Source organism: Dipodomys merriami, unplaced genomic scaffold (genome assembly GCF_024711535.1).
Source record: "Dipodomys merriami isolate MVZ:Mamm:240054 unplaced genomic scaffold, mDipMer1.0.p SCAF_268, whole genome shotgun sequence".
Lineage (NCBI taxonomy): Eukaryota > Metazoa > Chordata > Mammalia > Rodentia > Heteromyidae > Dipodomys > Dipodomys merriami.
The window spans coordinates 1,432,339-1,453,540 of NW_027204137.1; the positions used below are offsets into that span (position 1 = coordinate 1,432,339).

The 21,202-nt window shown below is 37.7% G+C and overlaps 2 long non-coding RNA genes across 2 annotated transcripts in view; one reads left to right on the top strand and one right to left on the bottom strand.

Annotated features, from left to right (window-relative positions):
* The first annotated feature begins 1,256 nt into the window (after nucleotides 1-1,256).
* LOC138837245 (uncharacterized) lies at nucleotides 1,257-14,195 on the top strand. Its single transcript, XR_011375277.1, has 4 exons — nucleotides 1,257-1,352; nucleotides 13,232-13,358; nucleotides 13,698-13,764; nucleotides 13,971-14,195. It is a non-coding gene; the product is annotated as an uncharacterized lncRNA (long non-coding RNA).
* Nucleotides 13,207-21,202, bottom strand: part of LOC138837246 (uncharacterized) — an 82,881-nt gene continuing 74,885 nt past the window's right edge. Inside the window, exons 2-3 of the long non-coding RNA XR_011375279.1 lie at nucleotides 14,213-14,254; nucleotides 13,207-13,342 (exon numbers count right to left, since the gene is read on the bottom strand). This is a non-coding gene — a long non-coding RNA (uncharacterized lncRNA). The remainder of the gene's footprint in view (nucleotides 13,343-14,212; nucleotides 14,255-21,202) is intronic.

Sequence of the window (21,202 nt, forward strand, 5' to 3'; positions counted from 1 at the left end):
TCTTAAGTTTATTATTAAGGGTTCAATAGGGTTAAATTTAGAGTTAGGTTTCTAGTAATGTTTAGATATATAGTTAGGGTTAAGAACTAGAGTAGATTTTAAGTAAACCTGAAACTTCTTTTTGGAGATAGAGGAGTTCATTAAAAGTTAAGATTAGTGGAAACTACAGAAGTTTTCATGATATGAAGATTTGAGGTTAATGATTAATAATAGGGAACGATTTCAGAGTCCAAGTCAGGGAATCTGTAGTATTTGGAGCAAAGTCCAAATCATTTCAAAGACAATGAGTATCTGTTAGGATATATTTTCCATTAATTTTAAGATTGGGTTACTAAATACAAGATCATGTCATCTGCAAAGAGGGAGAGTTTTATTTCTTCTTTCCCTATTTGGATCCCCTTTATGTCTGCATCTTGTCTTATTGCTGTAGCTAGGCATTCTAATACTAGATTGAAGAGAAGTGGAGAGAGTGGGCATCCTTGTCTTGTTCCTGAGTTAAGAGGAAATGGCTTTAGTTTTTCACCATTGAGTATAATGCTGGCTGTAGGTTTGTCATATACAGCCTTTATTATATTGAGGAATGTTCCATGGATTCCTAATTTTTCCAGAACCTTCATCATAAAGGGGTGTTGGATCTTGTCAAATGCTTTTTCTGCATCTATTGAGATAACCATGTGGTTCTTTTCACTATATTTGATGTCAGTATAACATGTGGAGTAGATGGGGACAAACAAGTCATTTAAGGATTCACGTGGACCTGTTGCAACAATGAGAAGTACAAAATGTCATGTCAAAACCAGCTTTACAATGCCGGTGTGGGGGGGGGGAGGGGGGTATAATTGGGTGGGGGGAGGGGGGTAAAATTGGGTGGGGGGAGGGGGGAGGCGGGGAAGGGAAGTGAAGGGTAAACAAAGGAGGAGGCTGCAATGCTTGGTAAGAAATGTATCCATTATCCTGCCCATGTAATTGTAGCCCCTTTGTACAGTATGTTCTCAAATAAAATAAAATACAATTTAAAAACAAAAAAAAAAAAAAAAAAGATTGGGTTACTATTATCATCAAGGTTACTCTTAGGGTTCTGTCCAAGATTTGAGTTAGGATTAGGGAAATGGAAGATTGAGAACTTGAGTGACTTACTTCCCCTGTGTTTGTATATGCACTATTCTAAGGCGTGAACTTTAGGATTGGGTTCTGCCTCTGAGCTTTTTGCTGTAGGCCAGCATTCTACCACTTGAACCATGAGTCCACTTCCAGCTTTCTTTGGCAGTGTGTTGGAGATGAGAAACTCACAGACGTTCCTATCTAAGCTGACATTCAACTGAGATCCCCAGATCTCTGCCTTTTGATTAAAGGTAAGATTAAAGGCATGAGTTACCAGTGCCCAGGAAAGTGCCTGAATTTTACTGATTGTTTGTACTTTTGTTCGAGATTGAGACTTGAATTCATTATCTGACAGCTTTGCTCACTAAGTAGCATTTTGCCACTTGAGCCATATCTCCAAAATGATTACTATAAATAACTGAAAATCATTAAATTTTCTTCAGGTGATATGTATCATTAGTGTTGTTCTAAAACTTATCCTAACAAAAAAAACTTATAGACCCTGGAGTTGATCAGAGCAAATTTTCATTCTTTGCTTCTAATTGCATAACAGTTTAGGGACATGATTTTTTAATTATTATTTTAAGTAGAAAGAAATTTTAAGCAGTAAGAAATTATCATTAAACAAAGCATTTTATGCGTACAATATACCTTGATTAGTGCCAAGCCTTTCAATGTTCTCATCCATCCTTCCTCTATGCACTTCTTCCTTCACTCTTCTTAATATTGTAGGATGTTTATTGGATTCCTTTCTGCATTTTCCCCCTTTTCTCCTGGTCATTCATCTACCTTTTAACCCTTCACCCCTCATTTGACTACCCACTTCCATATGATCCAGCAACTCTACTCCAGGCATTTACCTGAAAGATTACAAACCAGGATATAGTAAAGGTTTCATCCAGACCATTCTTATTGAATATGCCCAGATAACCTTCAACAGAAAAAAAATCAAGAAAATGTAATACACACACAAACACACACACACACACACACACACACACACACACACACAGAGGAAATTCTACTTACCCATAAGAAAGAATATTTTAACATTTGTATCTCTCATTTCTAATTTCATCTGCCTAGTATCCCACTGTTGTCCTACTGTCCCTGTACTGCAGTAACTGAAACATGCAAACTGGTGTAAAAGATTTTCAGGGTTATGGGCTAGCCATAATTTCCTGAATATGAGTTCTTTGCTCATTCTCTTTGTCTATTCATGCATTTGAATAGTGATTATACAGATTCATTTGTACCATTTGCTACACAGAATAGAGATGAACCACTTGTATGTATGTATGTATATATACATACATATAAATACATATACATATATGTATGTATATATACATATATATACATACATACTTGGATATACATATATACATGGACATATGCACACATATGGATATATATTAAATACTTGAGTACATTTCATGTTTTCAAGAATTACAGAGCTAACAAAAATCACATGTATTTTCCTTTTCAATTTTTTCAAAATCTAAATAACTTTGTCTCTTTTGAATACCTAATTTTAAAGAGAATGTCATCATCTCTGATCTGTCAGGCTCCTTGAAATTAGATGTTCAAATAGGCTAAAATTATTTAGGCTTTTTGGTGGAAGGGTTCTATTCAGGGGTTCCCTGTTTGCTAGATAGGACTCTGGTTGAATAGCATCAAGAAGCTCAACTACTTTTACCATACTTCTAGTCCATTTAATTACTTGAGGTCTTGAACTTTTTGCCCGGGTCTGATCTTAGATTGACTGAGACTTTGCTACCTATGCCTCCCACATAATTAGCTAGGAATACAGATGTGAACCACTATGGAAAGCTCATTCGTTAGGATGGCCGTCTTGGCAGTTTTTTCTCTGGCCTGGCCTCAGACCATGATCCTTGTCATCTCTGCTTCCCAATCAGCGGGAATTACATATGTGGGCTGCTATACTTGGTGTACATGACACCTTCTGTTTTATAAAAGAGGTTTTTACTGTAAAAATATGGTATAGAGGGGTTATAGTTACATGAGCAAGGTAATGAGTACATTTTCTATGAGGTATTGTACCTCCTCCTTTGTTTTTCCCCTACCCTTTCTTCCTCCCACCTCCACAACTACACACCCCCCTCTCCTCCCTTCCCTGCTTCCCCACCCATATTGTAAAGATTCTTTTTCAACATAGTGTCTTGTGCATCTCATTGTTACAACGGGTCAGCCTGCCCTATTTAAACATTTTGTTTTTTCCCTTGCCCTACCCAAGTTAGAGAAATGGTGTATACAAGATGCAGGGCACATACATTAAATACAGTGAAAAAAGGAGTTATACCTTGGTGGGGGAAAATACAAAAACAAAAACAAAAAGAAATCACATGGTAAATTATAAAGCCTATCTTGGGATTCACTTCGCTTAACATCATCTTATCTGTTGGTATGTACATAGCTTTTGAACTCTTATGCGTGTCCCAGATATACACTAGTTATTCCAAATAAGGGAAACCATGGGACCTATGTTTCTTTTGTCTGACTTACTTTACTTAATATAATTTTTTCCAAGACTCCACTTAGAGCTCCCCTATACCCCAGCAATCCCACTTTTGGGCATTTACCAAATGATAACACACAAGTCCATACTAAGCTACCGGCACAACTATGTTTATTGCAGCATTATTTACCATAGCTAAGATATGGAACCAACCCAGATGCCTCTCAGTAGATGAATGGATCAAGAAAATGTGATACACACACAAACACTGGAATTCTATGCCTCCATCAGAGAGAATGAAATCGCCCCATTTGCTAGGAAATGGAAAGATGGGGAAACAATTTTATTAAGTGAAATAAGCGAGGCTCCAATAACCATAGGTCCCATGGTTAACCTCACTTTCAGAAAGTAGTACATGGTACCATATAACCTTATAAGAGAATGTTATGTGAAATAAGATAGGGACACAAATGATTGTTTTTATTCCATGAGATTCTTATCTCTATGTTATCCCCCAAATAAAATTCGAAGGAGAGCTGTGGTTGAAATACAGACCACCACCCTTGAGGGAAAAAGCTTAAGTGAGAAGGTAAGGTCCTGAGTTTAAACCATAATATCAGCACTAAAAAAAGTGATTTCTTTTCCTGGAGGTTTTTATTAAATTGCTCAGAATATAATCAACGTTGTATTTATGTTTAGCATTATTATTAAAATCATGTTACAATTATTGATGTTATTTTCTTAAATTTAACTTACACATTAATATCCAATACTGATAAGAGATGATTACTGTTTCACAAGTTTTTATGTCAGCTGAATATATGGATGAGAGGTGTATACAAGGAATTTGGGCTGAAAATAGATGTTTGAAAGCTCTTCACATAAGTAAATGATTGCTGAAGAAGATGTGGACAATTATGAAATAAACCAAAGAAATTAGCAAGGAAAGATAAGGTATGATTCTGGAAAGCACACAATTTTGGAAGAAAAAAACACAAGGAAAATAAGTAACTTTTGGTAATAACGTTGTAACCCACCTACTCATTTGATTCCTTATTTCTAGTGGAAGGCATTTCAGTTAACTTCATTTTACAAAATTAAACATGATTGACATTTAATATTAACTGGCCTCTGTCTCAGGTAAGCAAAAAGCCAGGTGCCAGGGGCTCAGGCCTATAAACCTAGCTACTCAGAGGGCTGAGATCTCTAGATCCTAGTTCAAAGCCAGGTTGGAGAGGAAAGTTGGTGAGACTTTTCTGTGCAACTAATCACGAGAAAACTGGAAGTGGCACTGTGGCTCAAACTGGCAACCCAATCTTGAGTAGTAAATCTCAGAGACAGAACCCAGGCCCTGAGTTCAAGCTCTCTGAAATTATTCTTAAAATACTTGTTATCAGGATTTCTTTAACTTGTTTAGAAGAATGTTTTAAACTTAGGGATTTTTAATTTCATGTTGTCAGCATTGATTTTTAAGATGTGCAGGGAAAAAATTATTTATAGTCAGAAAGGGTTTGTATTGTTTTGTATTACACATTGCCTCTACATCGAGAGATCAGCTGGAAAGCAGATGGCCAAATCCTGGCTGTTGGCAATGAAGATGGATACGTATTTCTTTTAGCAAAGAAAAAAACTTATGAATTGGTAGCCTTTATATTTAACACCTTAATAGTAACAATAAAATTAATATTATTACTATTACTATTTTTTGTCAGTTGTGGAGCTTGAACTCTAGGCCTGGGCATCGTATCTCAACTCTTCAGCTCAAGACTAGCACTCTACCACTTAAGCAACAGTGCCACTTCACATTTTCTGAACCTTTAGTTGGATATAAAGGTCTCACAGACTTTGCTGCCCTGGCTGGATTCGAACAGTTCTCAGTCTCCTTAGTAGCTAGGCCTGGCAGTTAAATTATTTTGAAAAAGAACAAACCCACGATTGTATACTTAAAAAAATCACAGTTTGGCAAGTGTATCTATAACATTGTTGTATCAATTAACTATAGGCACCAATCATTTTTACATCTCACTATGTTCTTTCCAATGCCAGATAATATTTCATTAATTTATTTTAATTTTTCCTAACAAAGTTCATTATGAATTCCCAACAGCACTATTTTCTAGTGAGTATAAAAATTCTTCAACATATTTATTTCAACAAACAGCATTTTGCACTTGTTTTTTTTTTTTTAAATTTTGCCAGAGCTGGGGCTTGAAATCAGGGCCTGTGCACTCTTCCTAAATTTCTTTTGCTCAAGGCTAGCACACTACCAATTGAGCCACAGCACCACTTCCAGTTTTTCTGCTTACGACATACTGAGGAATCAAATCAAGTGCTTCTTGCATGTAAGGCCAGCACTCTACCACTAAAAATACTCCCAGTCACTGGGTCTTTTGTTGTTGTTGTTTTAAGATAGCATTTTACTATATGTCCTTCTGATTGCCTAAAACTTAGGCTGGCCTCAAGCTAACTTCTAAATCAGCCTCCCAAGTTCGGAGATTACAAACATTGACCACTATATGCAGCTCATGATTCTTTGTGAGAGAATACTCTTTTCAGATATAGAAAGTTATTCGGTCTTCCTTTGGATGGTTTTTGCATTCAGCAATTTTAATCACATTTCTTGTCCTGGTATGTTTCCTCTTCTAGATGAATAGAAATATTTCAGGTTCTTAACTTGAAGCTGATCCCTACTATCCAACAACATCACATTCTGGTGAATAGCACCAGCTAGCCTCATGAGCATAGCAGCCAGCTGGAGCTCAGCTATCTGATGGCTTTGGGCTCCAATAATGTAATTATTTCTGTGCACAGACTGAAAACTGTCATAGGTAATTTTGATTTATTCCATTCTGTTCTCAGCTACTTGCCATTCTCAGCTTTGTATGTTTTAAATTCTGTTAAACGTTAATGACTATTTCCAGTCACTCTCAAATGTAACATATATGTATTACTTTAAAATTCATTCAAACAGGCAAAAATATTAACGTAGTTGATTTCCACCAGTGGCTCATATTTTAAAACCTATCTACTTTAGAGGTCAAAAACTGAGGATTCAGGTTTAAAGCAGCCCATGCAGAAAATCTGAGATATTTCTCCAATTAAGAAAACAAAATCCAGAAGTGGAGATGTGGATCAAGTGGTAGAGTGTCATCTTTGAGCAAAAAGACCAAGCAAGAATAATACATTTAATTCTAACTCCAATATTACTCATGGAAAACACACAGACACAGAAAGACAGACAGACAGACAGACAGACAGACAGACAGACAGACAGACACACACACACACACACACACACACACACACACACACACACACACACATATACAATCTACATTTTCCTAGATTCCCCTTCCTGAGCAGTATACAATGCCATTAACTTAATGTATGTTTTCTCCAAATTATTTTGGTAGGGATTAAACTACATTTGTATTTATGATAATATTTGTTTTGTACTTTTTGTTTTACAATTTTGTGTACTTATGTGAGAGAACAGTGTTTTGTGAAGACTAAACAGAAATCAATGTGTCAGTAAATAAGTAGGTGACAGGTAGACTGAAAGATGCAGATAAAAGCACTTGAAATTTTATTTCTACAAGTTTAAATATATATGCATATGTATGTATTTAAAATTTCTGCCAAGATTTTATTTTTATTAATAATGATCTATTCGTTACATTATATAAATTTAACATATTGTATGTTTCATAGTAGATTAATATTTATAGAATTTCTTTCCTTTGGAGACCAGGTTTTGCAGCATAGACCAGGCTTTCCTCACCTGCTTATTCTCCTGTGTCAGGTTCCTGAGTATTGGCTGGTATTACCATGTGGTAGGATAGTAACATATCCAGTTATATTATTTACATTTTGTACAGTAGAATATTACTGTGAACAGCTTTAAGCCAAATATCTTCATGAGTATGAATGAATTTCTTGCTAATATGTTATAAATAGAGTTACTGAGTGAAGGCAATTATAGTAGGCTTGCCTGTACTCCCAGTACCCAGGAGGATTGTAAGTTTAGGAGCAGCCTGTGCTACACAGAAGTCCCTTTTAAAACAGAAAAAATCAGGTGAGCTTGGAAAAGGAAATATATTGTTAAGCAGGGTGATAGGAACACAAACAATTTAGTGTGTGTGTGTGCTTGTGCATGTGTGTGTGCTTGTGCTGGTCCTAGGGCTTGAACTCATTCCCTTGGCACTGTTCCTGAGGCTTATGCTCCAGTATAGCACTCTACCACTTGAACCAAACTCCACCTCAATCTTTTTTAGAGATCATTGGAGATGAATCTGATCCAGTTTCCTCCAGACTTAAAACCTTGATCCTCTTTTCTCAGCCTCTTTTGTAAGTAGGATTACAGGCATGTTGTATTACTCTTAAGTAATATAGTAAACATCATGCCAGTTTTTACTCCTTCCAGCAATGTTTGAGTGTTGCACACACACCAAAGATAAAACCGCTCCATGTTTGATGACAACCAGATCTCATAATGCTGTGAGGTACGTATTGTTATGCTCATTTTACCTGTAAAGAATTTGAGATCCAGAGAGTTTCAATAATTTTGAGCCCCCATCTAGTATACAGTGGAGCATGTATTCAATTCCAACTAGTTCTGTTTATTTCAGAAAACGTGGAGTCATCAAGTGGTCTAGTAAACATGTGTTCTAGTGAGTACTGCTCTTTGCAAGTACAGTTCTGTGCCTGACAGATTACCTTTCTCTTTCTTTAACTGCACCCCTTTTCATAAGCAAAGGAAAGCACAAGTGATAAGAAGAACCATTTTTGAAGGAGAAATTGATAAGGGGGTTGACCTTGGTATCACATACATATTAGTCTGACCTCCCATTTGAGTTATGGCTCCAGCACTACATTTCTGTTTTTTCTTTTGTATTGTTATTATAAATGTGAATTACACTGAGGTTACAGGCATATAAGTCAGGTATGGATATATTTCTTTTTGAAAGGTCAGTCCTTCCCTTGCTCTCTCAATTTTTCTCACAGGTTTGGTTTTTTTTAACTTCCTTCTTCTTCTTCTTCATCATCATCTACTTCTATCATTATTATTATTATTATTATTATTATTATTATTATTATTATTATTATTATTATTGTGCTGTAGAGGTTTTAGTTACAATCGTGTGGTAAGGATTACATTTCTTTTTTCTTGTTTTTGTTTTAGTCAGTAATGAGGCTTGAATCCAGGGCCTGGACACTTTCTCTGAGCTCTTTTGCTGAATAATGGCACTCATATTGCGCCACAGCTCTAATTCCCTGAGTGCATTTTTTTGGACAATTTTACCCTTTCACTTTATCTCTTTTTCTGTTTTCCCATTCTTCCCCCAAAACAAATTTCATAGGTAATTTTCAACATAGTACCAATTGAATACCAGTGTTGCACGTGTTCATTCTTTGTCCCTCCTTTTCTATGACCCCTTTAACTTCTGAAAAAAATGACAAAAAGGAAAGAAAATATATATCATCTTGTTTCTGTTTCCTGGTCACTGGTTATTTTTGAGAATGTGTGTGTGTGTGTGTGTGTGTGTGTGTGTGTGTGTGTGTGTGTGTGTGTGTGTGTGTGTGTGTGTGAATACTGGGGCTTGAATTCAGGGAGCTGACATTTAGCTTTTTTAATCAAGGTTGACAGTTTAAGACTTGAACCAAACTTCCATGTCTTGATTTTGAATGTTTAATTAAAGATCAAAGTTTCACTGGATTTCCTAACTAGTCTAACTTCAATTCACTTTCCTCAGATCTCAGGTTTCTAACTAGCTAGAATTACAGGTGTGAGCCACCAGTGGTACTTGGCCTACCTTCTTTTTGTTAAGTAGTTGAAATGTAAAAGACAGTTGCAACCATAGTAAAAAAGAAATCAATTTAACTTTCCCAGCTTCATTAATTTTTAATATTTTGTCACATTTGATACATACAGAAAAACATTTTTTGTAAATGCTCCTGCAATTTGGTTTTCATATCAGATTTTTCGTCATGATGAACTTGATTTTTATAGCTTTTCACTTACTAAATACTGATGAGAATATGTTCAGAGGGCATTGATGACCTTTTGTTGGCTTTCATGCAGAAATGTTGCAAGCTAACACTTGATAAATTTGTGTGCAAGACCCCGATGATATATCCACATTCTTAGCCAGAATACAGTAGTGCCTGTTACAAATCATCTATATCTGACAAACCCTCACTCAGGCCTTGTTACCACCTTCATGAATGTCCTCTTAGTGTGCAATACTGACTCTCCAATGACCATGACAGAGCCCTGCTGCACGTTCTCATGACACAGCCAAGGTCACCAGTGAGGCGTGGCACCTACAGTATGATGGGAGACTGGTGACTGTTCCTATGGTTGAACGACACAGGAAATGTTAGGTCCTTAAGCTGTCATCAGTCCCCAGGGTTCTTCATGAGTATTCGATCCTAAGATTTAAGGAGACATCAAACTCTCCCTTCCTTGTGCAAGTTGTGGACAAGTTTTTCTTCTGGGGCTGTCATCTTCTGTGGAAAGATATGATCTGAGCTCTATAAGCCATTTTGTTTATTCTAGTCCCTTAGGGTAAGTCTGGCATGTATACTTAGACAAAAAGAAATGTAGTGATAAAAAATAGGAGACAACATTTTTCCTAGTCTATTTATTACTCAAATAGGTTTTCAGATTCTACCAATAATTCTTATTAGTAAGAAGCACTATCTCAAAAATAATCAGTGACCAGGAAACAGAAACAAGATGATATTTATTTTCTTTCATTTTTTTCATTTTTTTTTACATTTATCTCTCTTTCAGAAGTTTAAGGGGGGCTGGGAAGGTGGCTCAGTGGTAGAGCGCTTACCTTGCATGCTCGAGGCCCTGGGTTCGATTCTTCAGCACCACATAAGAAAAAAGAAAAAAGCCGGAAGTGGCGCTGTGGCTCAAGCAGTAGAGCGATAACCTTGAGCTGAAGAGCTGAGGGACAGCGCCCAGGCCCAGAGTTCAGGCCCCATGATCGGACCCAAAAAAAAAAAGAAGTTAAAGGTGTCATTGAAAAGGAGGGACAAAGAATGAACATGTGCAACATTGAAACTTTGATCTCTAATTAACCATTCAAAATCAAGACATGGAAATTTGGTTCAAGTCGTAGACTGTTACCCTTGATTAAAAAAAGCTAAAGGTCATCTCCCTGAGTTCAAGCCCCAGTATTCACACACACACACACACACACACACACACACACACACACACACACACACACACACACACACACACACACACACACACACACAGAGAGAGACACACACGCACACACACACACACACACACACACACACACACACACAAACACACACACACACACTAGTCCTTAGTGCTCAGGATCCTGACATGGAGATCAGCCTTTTCCAGCTCAATTTATCCTAGTTCTGGTAAGGACAGCTATTTAAGCTGAAGTTTGGTGGATAATAGTCATTCCTTCTCATTCTTTTTGCCTGTTGGTGTTGTTGAGTCCACTTCAGGGCAAAATCAGTGCCTGACACCTACTTGCTGCCATGGCAAAGTTGGCTGTGACATCCTAGATGTTATGGCCATTTTATTGTGAAGCCGTGTGAGGACACCCAACCCCACACAATTTTCCCCAAGGTATGTGTCTCCTTTGCCCAGAAGTGCATTCAACAATTCAGCAACCAAAATATCACCCAGTTCCTGATAAACTCAGAGTATGTTTCTATTTCCTTTAAAAAAATTCGACATGCCTTTGATAATTTGTCATTGAATTACTGAAACAGAGTATATAATTTTATGTATTTGTAAGTCTTTGACCATCTTTCTTTAGCTCTTGTCATATTTCTATGTGTTTGCAGCTTGCGAAGGGAAAAAGATTTAATTCAATATAGTCAGACTATCGTTCAGAAAGATATTTTTAGAACCTTGTGGAGGGAATGCCAACTTTCCATCTGGTGTTCTAAAGATGGCCTTCTTGGTACAGGAACTGAGTACACAGTCAAGATAAGAAGCTTGTCCTGATTTCTACTGACTTTCCTCTGTGGTCAGGGAGTTTGATCCCATGGCATATGTTTGTTTGCTACACTGGAGGGCCCATGCCTCCTCTGAAAAATCTAGGGCTTGGGGATAAGAGATACTAAAACTCAAAACCGAGCTTCCTACATCAGTAGGATTACAGGTTTGAGTCTCATGTACTCAACTTTTTTATACATACTAAACTCAGTTTCATTATATTCACTTTCATTATATTCACTTCATAGACAGATATATACAAATATATGTATATAATATTTATTTATACTCAGTGTTATATCTAGAAACACACAAATATATATTCATATAATTATAATCAAATTATATCACTACTTTCTCCAATAACATTTACACTAATGTTTTGTGCAAAAAACACGCAATTCTAAAATTTTAAATGCCTTTTTACTTTGAAAAATCATATTGAATCTTATATATTACATAATATACTATGTAGAACATAAAGAATATAACATGTATTTACATATAACTGATTTAATTGTGGAAATTTTTCCTGATTTTGTGTTTGTTCATCTATGTAAGCCTTCTTTCTTCTATTGATGATGGCTTTTACTTTCCAGTATACATATCTCCTATATATTGTGTCAAATATTTTCAGCCCAAAGTAGACTTTTTATATTATTGGAGCCAAATTTTCCTTCCATATTTGCTCAAGGCAAATGAATGCAATGAAAATGTATACAGATTTGAACTCATTGTTGGAAGAGAGTCCCACTTAACGCTATAAGTATTGTGGTATTTGTCCCAATTGACAGAATAGCTTTCTAGGACATCTGATCTGCTATGTCCTAGACCTTTTGTAGCCACCTTATCACCCCATACAGGCATGGCCTGGCTTCCTTCTCACTCTTGTTGCATTTAACAGCTCCCATTATATCCAGTAGGCTCTCTTCTACAGCCCCCTGTCACTCTGCTTCCCCGCCTCCAGAACAGGTATGCACGATTCTTCAGTTTGTAGGTTTAAAAAGAAATATATTTAGGATTCATGAATTCTAGAATATGTCAAAAATATTTACATATTAATAAAGTTAGAAAAATAAATAGAATGAACCTTTTACAAAAATCAGAAAAAAAAGAAAAATAAGGATTTTCTTAGGAAGGGGAGAAGGAATCTCAAAATCTAGATTGGCCTCTAAGTTGCCTTCAGACAGAAATTCTGCCTCAGAGTCTTCAAAGGGATCTACTTCCTCAATAAAGACAGGATTTTCTTCCTGAGTCCAGGGAGGGACAGATTCTAATTTATCAACTGGAAATTGGATCCCTTGCAAGAAGAGAGATTGGTCTGGGTATTCTGTGAGGAAAGATTCCCTTTCCTCAACTGAATCTAGATTTTGGACCTCACTTATTGGTTTTCCTAAACATAGACTGGAGTCATTTTCCATTAGCACATATTTAACCATCACACCAAGAAGTGTTTTTTTGTTGACTGATTTAGAGCTGATCTAGCTGGATTGTGAACATCAATGGAAGACATTCTGTATCGTCTTCTTCCTTGGTGGTATGTGTAGATACACCTGCATCACATGTGGGGTTCAGAATCAGTGGGATGTCCACAGGACTCAAAACCTACTTTGGCCTTTCTACAAATTGAAAAACACACTCTACCTTCACAGGATTTCTGGAGATCAGCGATGGCTTCCAATCTCCATCAGTCACCATAGACGACATCACTGATGGGTTCTTTACCTGGAGTTCTGCAGAAGCTTTTCTACGGTGATGCAAACCTGAGAATGAAAATAGGTACAGGAGTCTTTGAGTAGACCCTCGTAGTTAAGGTGTCACTAAACTTCCAAGATGATCTAATAGGAGAAGCAGTAGGATTTGAGTTGGGACTGAACACTGATGAGGAGGTAGGCTTTTTCTAATGAGTGGCTACTTCCAAGTTCTTTCAAAAGGAGAACAGACATTACCTGGCAAAGAATATCCATAAAAGGAAATTTTGCCAAGCTGGGGAGTACTAAGGGCTCTTGGCCAATCAGAAACATCCCTAGAGACTCAGGTTCCATCCCTACTCACAAGCTCTGGGGCATCTAAACAAGGACTTCTTCCTCTTTTTCTTGGTCTCATGGGTTCCTCCAGCTGGTCCAGAAAAATATGTAAGCGGAAGAGCAGGTCTGAAGAGGCCATGATGAGGTTGACATTCTGTGTAAGTTCTTTCAGGGTGTCATTGTTCTTGGGCTCATAGAAATCATCAGGGTAGAAGTCCATCCACATGGGGAGGATCAAACAAACAACGCTGTGGGCAGATTGATTGTTGGGAAGTGGAAAGAGACTCCTGCAAGCAGGATGCTCCTCACAACCCACTTCTAGTAATTTCTCAAATATAATCCTCTAAAATTCTCCCTGTAATAGGAAGAGAAATTTTTTCCCAACTGGATCTGACTTGCTACACACAGCCCTCCCTGTCATCCATGAGAGTCCAAAAGCACAACCACAACCACAACTGTGTAATCTGCTATCCACTGATGTGCCAAGCCTCAACCCCCTGTTGAAAATCACAACTGGTGTTCAAAGAAGAAAGTTGAGTTTGATTCAGAAACCTCAAAGATACCAAGTTTTCAAGGATAGAATTCTTTGTTCCAGCGTCCACTTACTTCTTCACTTGTTCATCTTCTTCTCAGTTATGGTAGAAGTATCTGTACCAATGGGAGGAGAGAAGGAAGTTAACTCTGTGCTTCTCCTTTTCTGAACTAACAGGACACACATAGGACTCGCTAAGTCCCACATGGTAATGTAAACATGACACACAAAATTGCAGATATGTATATACAACTTCATGGTAATTCTGTGAAGATGCTTATGTGCATCTGTCCAAATAAATGCACAATGGCTCATGCCTCTAATCCTACTAATCCGTAGGGTGAGATCTGAGAATCACAGTTTGAAGCCAGTCTAGTTTGTAAAAATCTAAATATACTTATCTTCAATTAACCAGTCAAAGGCCAGAATTGGACCTGGGGCTCAATTGGTAGTGTGTTAGAAATGGGACAGCACTCAAGCCCCCAATTAAAGTAAAAGTTGCCTCCTTTCTTCTGTCTATATTCCTTCAAAGGCCTCAAAGATAGTGATTTCCTAGGTGAGCGTTGACGTTGGGTGCCACTTGCTCCTTCCTTAAATCCTAGTCTCTCAGCAAGCAAATTACTAAGGCTCCACTAGCTTATGAAGCACATGAAATATTCTGGCAGCCCAGTCCTAAGGAATTAGCCAAAGACTGCACTTCTTTGTCTCAAGCCAAGCTCCTTTGACTAGACCCCAGTGAAACTGTCTCAGAGATGTACCTAGTATTCCAATATTCTGCCAGGGGGTATCATCAGCCCTGGGTTTGAAGGAGGAACACTAACTTCTTTTGTTTGTCATGGGGCTTGAACTCTGGGCTTGGGTGCTATCCCTCAGCCTTTCAGCTCAAGGGGAGCACTCTACCACTTGAGCCACAGCACCACTTCTGGTTTTCTAGTGTCTTATTGGAGAGGAGTATCATGGACTTTCCTGCCAGGGCTGGCTTTGAACCGTGAACCTCAGATCTCTGTCTCCTGAGTATCTAGGATTACAGGTGTGAGTTACTGGTGCCTGGCTTAGGAACACTAACTTTTTTGTTTGTCAGGGCTTGAACTCTGGGCCTGGGCCCTGTCCCTCAGCTCTTCAGCTCAATGCCAGCACTCTACCACTTGAGCCACAGCACCACTTCTGGCTTGTTTTCTGCTTATGTCGTGGTCAGGATTCGAACCCAGGGCCTCATGCATACAAGGCAAGCTCTCTACCACTAAGCCACCTTCCCAGCCCAGGAACACTCACTTTCAGAATATCCAGCAACTGCTCCATTGTCCTACACTCTGTGAAGTGGTGGAGGAAGTTTCCCACATAGAAGGGATCAGCTTTCTGGTAGGCAGGGACAAGGTCCATTACCAGAATTTCCAGAAAGCCTGAGTCCAGGCTCCATACATAATAAGGCACATTCAGGGTTTGGATGGACTCATTGTCACACTGAGGTGGTAAAAAAGAATGGATCTATGAAACATGGAAATGAGAGTACACTTCAAACTGAGTAATTGTAGTAGAGTGGATTGAAAAGTGCACAGCAAATATTTTCTGTCTACACATATAAAAGCACATAAGAAGAAGTTTCTAGTGTGGGCTAGGATGAGATTAAATAGGTTTACTGTCATAGTTATACCTGGCCTGAATTTCCTTGTGATTTCCTTGGTTTCTTCTTATAAAAAGTCCTGAGACATTGGATTCGTGGTTGGGCACTGATCGAATGTCTGCAGCATCGAGTGAGGCACTCACACCTCTCATGCTTGAGACCTGAGTCTCTTGACTTTGAAAACAGTACAGGAACATCTTTCTTGTTCCTGAGCCACAGGCCAAGTGAGCTGGCTTGAGCTAACTGTAGGTTACAGTTGCGTGGCTCTCAGAGATCTATATTCTATTCCATTGTGAGTGAGGTAGTGTCATCTCTCAGAGCCCAATGATCTAAGCTGCTTGCTCACATAAGACCATCCCCAAGACAAACTGGAGGCTGAAATCTCCCCTCCCACATCAATTTATACACATGTGGACATTGTCAAATCCCAATAGCCTCAGCTAGGCCTAGATACAGGCATGTCTCAACCTCAAATAGCCCTTCCTAGGTCAGATCCAGGCCTTATTTGTCACTATTCCTCTCATCCTGCACAAATCATTTTGCCTCTCAGGGCCCCCTCGGCCTGCCATGTGCTTCTTGCATCAATTTTTGACATCTACTTCCTAAGACATTATTAGGTTTTTGTTTCCTAATCTTACTTGCCTTTGAAACCCCAGTGTGCTTTCATCTGGAAAAAAGGCAAGTTCTTAGCGGTGGGAAAATCAAACAAGTATTGGAAAACACATGTATTGTTACACATATAGACAGACATTTTTACAGGTGTACATTCTTGTAAGATAAAAGAGTATTTTTGAATCTTTTGTCATATTTTATGACAGAGGGGAAGGGGAGAAGGGAAGAGGTGCATTGTTTTCTCATAATTCAATGATTTTTTTTAAATAGTATAGTTGAAGGAATGTAAGATTTAAAGATAAAAACCCTGCTCCTGTTCTTTTTATAAGCTAGTCGTTTATAAAGTATTCCTCACTAAAGTCTTGTCGTCTGTGTCCCATGAACTATCCTCCTCCATCAAAATAATCAAGGAAAATCCTTCACAAGTAAGTAGACAGTTGTCTGATCTCTGGATAAGTATTTAAGGTACAACTTTGCCTGGTAATTTGTGCGTGTACAAGTGTGTGGGAGTATGTGTGTATGAATGTGTGTCTGTGCATATTTGTGTCTTAGGGCTTGAACTCGGGGGCTATATGACAATCCCACGCTTCTTTCCCTTGACCTTATTGCTCTACCAATTATACTACAGTTCAGCTGCAAGCTTTTTTTTAGTGAACTAGAGAGGAGAGACTCATAATATTTCCTGCTCAGGCTGTCTGAACTAAATATCAGTTATCAACCTCCTGATTAGCTAGAGTTATAATTATCAGCCTCCAGTACCTGGTGATAAAGCATTGTTAATGGAGGCAGTGGAGTTGCAAGTTTCAGTCCGGCTTCAAGACACTATATCATAAAACAGCAACAGCAAAATCCTATATCAAAATACAATAATAAGATGTAATTACAATACAATATAGTGATATAGTCTGCTAGCATACCTTTCAGGAAACCTTGGTTTTAATGATTTAGCAACACAAAACCAAACAAAATGTGCTAATTTTAGGAGACTCTACGATTTTTTAAATTCCATCTTAATAATTTCAAAACATAAGAAACAAGAAAAAATTCATACTTATGAGAATGTAAAAAGATTAAAAGATGGCAGATAATGAAATGGAAAATTCTACACTGCAGGAAAATTATTGTCATGGTGAATATATGGTGGTATTTTTATGGTGAATATATGATAATGTTCTTCAAAGCAGCAATAGATAAATATATATTTACTACACATAGTCTAACTTGTCTATATCTATCAACATTTAATCTTCTAGTGCACATTATTAATGTATTCATGTTTATGGTATATTTGAAAAAGTGACTAGCAGAGTGAGGAAGTTACCAAAATATATTAGCTGCAATGTTTTAGGAGATCAACTTGCTAATTATATTGACTATTCTATATATTAAACATGTAATGTGTTACCATTTTATCTCTAAGTATGTACAAACACTACTTCAAAGTGAAACGGAATACAACAAGGTTTTGAAGGCATATGCCTGTAAAGCTAGCCTTTTGGGACATCATTTCAAGACCAGTGAAATTTTACCTGCAATGATCCCCACCCCTGGCTGTGCATGATGGAATACTTCTATCACCCTGGTCCATGGGGAGGTGAAAGCAGGAGGATTTCAATTACATGCCATACAAGGCAAGAACGACCACATGGCTCCCTCTCAACCAAAGAAGGCTAAACACTGGCTAGAACCTATATCCCCCACCTAGGTAAAAATAAAAATAAGAGCATTGTAGTATAAGAAACAAACGATATTAAATAATGCCAATGCAAAGCATCATGAACAACGCACACTAGGTGTTTGTTTCTCATACCTTTATTCTTAACTATAGCTTGGATTATATATGTGAGCCAGAGACACTAAGCAGTTCATCATTATAAAATGACTATTTGAGTGTCTGCTTTGACTCCAAGGTCTTTGATCCATTTGGAGTTGATTGTGGTGCAGGGTAATATATAAGGATCTAGCTTTATTTTTCTACAAGTAGTAACCCAATTTTGCCAGCACCATTTACTGATGAGGCTGTCTTTCTTCCATTCTTTTTAAAGCTACCTTATCGAAGTTTAAATGGCTATATGTCTGTAGGTTCATTTCGGGGATTTCAGTTCTATTCCATTGGTCCTGAGGTCTGTTCTTTTGCTACCAAGCTGTTTGGATTACTGTGGCTTTGTAGTAGAGTTTGAAATTTGGTATTGATATTCCTCCAGCACTGTTCTTTCTGTTAAGGATAATTTTTGCTATTTGAGGTCTTTTATGATCCATATGAATTTTTGGATTACTTCATCTATTTCCTTGAAGAATGACGTTGGAATATTGATTGGTACCACATTGAAGTTATAGTGTTGGGAAGTATTGCCATTTTCATGATGTTGATCCTTCCAATTCAGGAGAATGGGAGGTTTTCCATTTTTACATTGTTTTGGTTTCCATTAACAGGTTTTTAAAGTTTTCACCATAGAGGTCCTTTACTTCTTTGGTTAAGTTAGTTCCCAGGTATTTTTTGTGGTGCGATGACGAACGGAGTTGCTATCCTAATTTCAGCCACGCTTTTCTCATTGTTGGAATACAGAAAAGCCATTGACTTTTGAGGGATAATTTTATACCTTGCTGCTTTGCCAAAGGTTTGAATCACCGTGAGTAGTTTAGGAGTGGAGTCCGTGAATAAGAGACTACCTAGGTCTCCTTGGCACACGCCGAAACTTTCTTAAGACACCCAGAAACACAACGAATCAAAGAAAGGTTAGACAAATAGGATTGCATGAAATTGCAGAGCTTCTGCATGGCAAAGGACATAGCTAGCAAGATCAATAGATCAACCACATATTAGGAGAAGATCTTCACTAACCACACAACGGACAAGGGCCTCATATCTAAAATATGCCTGGAACTCAAAAAATTAAATCCCCCAACAACAAACCCTCAAGGAAACAACTGCCCAATAAATAAGTGGGCTAAAGACTTAAAGACATACTTCTCTGAAGAGGAAAGGAGGATGGCCAATAAACACATGAAGAAATGCTCAACCTCCCTGGCCATGAAAGAAATGCAAATCAAAACAACATTGAGGTACCACCTCACCCCAGATAGAATGGCTATAATCAAGAACTCTAATAACAACAGATAACAACAGGGGATATGGACAGAAGGGAATCCTACTGAATTGTTGGTGGGTCTGTAAACTTGTTCAACCACTTTGGAAAATATTATGGAGGTTCATCAAAAGACACCACATAGAGCTCCCCTATGACCCAGCAATCCCAGTTTTGGGAATTTACCCAAATGATCACAAGACCATACCAAAGCTACCAGAACAACTATGTTTATTACAACATTATTTACCATAGCTAAGATGTGGAACCAACCCAGATGCCCCTTAGTAGATGAATGAATCAAGAAAATGTGGTCTATATACACAATGGAATTCTATGCCTCTATCATAAAGAATGACATTGCACCATTTGTTAGGAAATGGAAAGACTTGGAAAAAATTATATTAAGTGAAGTAATCCAGGCCCAAAAAACATAAGTGAAAGAAACATAAGTCCCTTGTTTTCCCTTATTTGCAATAACTAGTATATTTTTGAGACATGCAGAAAAGGTCAGATAAGTTGATGTTGGATGAGATATACCCCTAGAGAAAGATTCAAATACATTTTTTCTTTCTTGCGATTATTTCAAAGATATTCATAAGATGATTTCTTTGTTGTTTTGTATGTCCTTTCCCCACAGTATATCCACTGCTTTCACTGTATTTGATGTTGGTATAATTTGTGGAGGGGAAGGAAAAAACACATTTTTAAAAAAGGATACAGGTGGACCCATTGCAGCAATGAAATATACAAGCCAATATTTTGAAAATCGAACTTTACAACTTTGGCCAAGAGGGGTGAGAAGTGGGGGTGGGGTGGGGAGGTGTGTGGTGGAGATAAAAAGATATGGGATGGAGAAACAAAGGACAGGGCAACAATGCTTAATAAGAAATTTATTCAATAACTTGTCCATTTAATTGTATCTTCTCTGTATGTTATTTTCACAATAAAAAAAAGTCTATGTGAAGCCAGGTGCCAGTGGCTCATGCATGTAATCCCGGCTACTCATGAGGCTGAGACCTGAGGATAGCGTTCAAAGCCAGCCCAGGAAGAAAAGTTCCCATAACACACTTATCTACAATTAACAACTCAAAAGCTTGAAGTGGCTCCATGGCTCAATTGACCCAGTGTTAACTAACTTTGGCACAGAGTCTCAGAGTCAGTGCCCAGGCTCGGAATTCAAGCGCCACAACTGACAAAAAAATAAACATATAAATGTCTGAATTTCTTGTGAATTAAAATGACAGCTCTGGTATACAATTCTACAGTCTACTACAGATTTCATTATATTTACGTTTAGAAAAATTAGCAACACTTGAATAAAGGACACTTTTTCATAAACTAGGGAAGATTGGTCTCTAATTAGAGGAAATTGCTGGGCTCATACATAATACTTTTGGTTGGTTTTTGTTTTGTTTTTAGGACAGGATGAGAAATCTTATTTCTACCAATGGCTATTTGGATATGTATGACATCATTCACAGGCCATGCAGAATTAATAGTAAAGACAGGACACAGTAAACTTGCAGTAAACTTATTTGTCTTTATGTGATATTCCGAATGATTTGTTTAGCTTATATTTCCCTATGGCCTATAGTTTCCTATTCGTGCCTTCCTCAAATACAAGCATTTTCCACCAATTCAGATTTGAGCCAGGCAATATGTAGTATTAGTGCCAAGAGGTGAGGAAAATTGTAACACAACCAGGAAAGCATGAAACCAACTCTATATTAGCTGGACACTGG